This window comes from Setaria italica, chromosome IV, assembly GCF_000263155.2.
Source record: "Setaria italica strain Yugu1 chromosome IV, Setaria_italica_v2.0, whole genome shotgun sequence".
NCBI lineage: Eukaryota > Viridiplantae > Streptophyta > Magnoliopsida > Poales > Poaceae > Setaria > Setaria italica.
In genome coordinates this window covers 3,267,161-3,269,588 of record NC_028453.1, presented here as the reverse complement: position 1 = coordinate 3,269,588, position 2,428 = coordinate 3,267,161, and the positions used below count along the sequence as shown (strand labels likewise).

General features: G+C 47.9%; 1 pseudogene; it reads right to left on the bottom strand.

The window, feature by feature from the left end:
* LOC101777032 overlaps positions 1-2,428 on the bottom strand; it is a 5,761-nt pseudogene continuing 3,333 nt past the window's right edge.

Sequence of the window (2,428 nt, the reverse complement as noted above, 5' to 3'; positions counted from 1 at the left end):
CTACAGGCCCCTGCCCACACCTTGGCCAGTATCACTCATCTCGATCTGGATAGAAACTTCAGGCACAGAGCCATTGGGCATGCTATCCTGCATTGGACCAGCCTCTTCGTCACCGGTGCTTCTGCCACTCCCAGGAGCACACTGCTGGGAGTTGTTACCCCTGATCTCATGAAGGCGTTCATCAGGCACAAAGCCATTGCCCCTATCGTTCTGCAGAGCACTAAATTCTCCATGACGCACACTCCCGCCATTCCCGTCTTGCGATACATGACCTCTCGCTCTGAAGCACTTGGCATAGACCGACCTGGCGATGCTTATAACCGTCACGGAAGCTGAGATACTTCCAGTGATGACGAAGAGACCGGAGAAACTTCGCAAAGTGAGAGGCGCTGAATCAGCAATCGAACTGCTATCGCCTTTCAATTGCGCAGGTGAGCCCAACCATTCCTGTTCGATTCTTGCGCTCTCGTTCCCTCCGGTTAGGTTCAGGATGCAACTGAGAGATCATACACCCGTGGAGAGCCTCTCGGAAACACCTGAAGACACAAAGGATGGTGCTGGTTTGGTCAGTTTTCCTTGCCAAGGCACAAGACAATTTTTTTATATAAAAAAAGAAAATGTAGCATATAGCAAGGAACTTACAAAACCAAGTCCAGGGGTCTTGTACAGGCGCTCGCCCATCTCGAACTCTTTATTGTTTTTATCAGAGAGGAAATAGGACAAATAGGGAATCTCATCAACGATGGCTGACACTCCATCATTCTTGGATCCCTTCCTCAAAGCTTCAGCATATTCTGTTGGATTCTTAAAGGCCCTTAGCCTGTCTGCTTTGGGTCCTTTACTTATCAGAAAGAAGTGCACAAATGCTCCGTCTTGGTATCTAATATAATCACCATTGCTCACCAGCTGGTCGAGACCGGTCACCGATGGCCGGAGCCTCTTTGCAGTGAGCATGGATGACAAGTTAGCAGTGTAGCTCTGCACTAGAACCAGCACTGCGAAGCACCATATCACAACGACAACTTTTGACAGAGGGCTTCTAATCATTTGGCCTATAATGGAATAACGCAAAAACTGTTATCTAAGACTGTTGGTGCAAATTCTGGGCCAACCCACGAAAATACTAGAGCGTGCGGATCGTGAACAGACCGAACGGCAGTATGCTGCCTAGACCGGTCCAGCAAGCCGGTTGGACCGGTCTAAGCTTTTGCCTAGATCGATCGTTCGAGGGGATAACTACCACACTTACGTGATGGAGAATAGCTAGATTTACGAGCAAACCAGCAAAGGGATAACTAACATACTTACATGACGAAGAACGACTAGTTTACGAGCAACTAGCAAAGGCCGTTGAAACTCTCGCCCGGAAGGGACCCGTCGCCGGCGTGCCCTAGGTCGACCAGCAAGTCTAGGACACCATCTCTGGTCGTGGAGATCAGTAGACAAACAGCATGGAGGTTGGAAGAGATTTAGGGTTTACGAGATAAAAGGTAAATGCATAGTTGTTTGATTCGATTGGGTTGTCCTCAATCGATCATGACCCTTTATATTTATAGGGTGGGGAGGTCTTGCCCCAGTAGGAGTCAAAGGTTATACAAATCTCGTATCAAAATACAACTTCTAACTCGGATTAGGCTGGTCAAACCGGTCGGACCACCCATCCCAACCGGTCAGACCGGTCAGCGCAAGGCTGAATCTTGCTAGAGCCATAACTCTCTCATCCGGACTCCAAATTGGACATTCCACATATGCCTTTCGATTGCCTTGACGAGATCTACGCAATGGTGAAGCCCAATAAAAGATTTGATAATGTTTGTAAAACCAGTCTGACCGGTTTATAGATCGGTTTGCCCAGATTCAGATAGTAAACTCCTGTGATGCTAATTTTAGTCGTCAACAAAGACCATTCTTAAAGTTTACCATTCTTCTATTACTACAAGAAGCAACATAAAAACATCATATACTGTCAGCTACTTTGAGATTGATTGAGGTGTTGACCATGAGAAAACGGCAAAGTAGAGAAGGCACAGTACGATGCGGTGCTGAATTTTGTCACGGTGGATCCTTGGTATGCTGGATTTTTGGGCCATTCGATCACCCAGACAACGAACACTAGTGGAGAACTGAGCATTGGTCCTAACTCTTAGTACCGGTTGGTTTTTAACCCGGTACTAATGTGAGCATTAGTACTGGGTCTAACAGCTAGTTCCCCAGAAATCCCCCCTGACTTCCTTTAGTATCGGTTAGGGGCTCCACCCGGTACCGGGCCTGAGGGCCTTTAGTACCAGGTGCAGTCTCCACCCGGTACTAATGGGTGACATTTCTCTGAGAACTTTCAAGTTCGGTGCCCTCCCCACCCCCCACTGACGGTGTCGTTCTTAGTAATGGTGTTGGAGAGCTACCCCTGGTTAAAGTGCCCACCAATTTA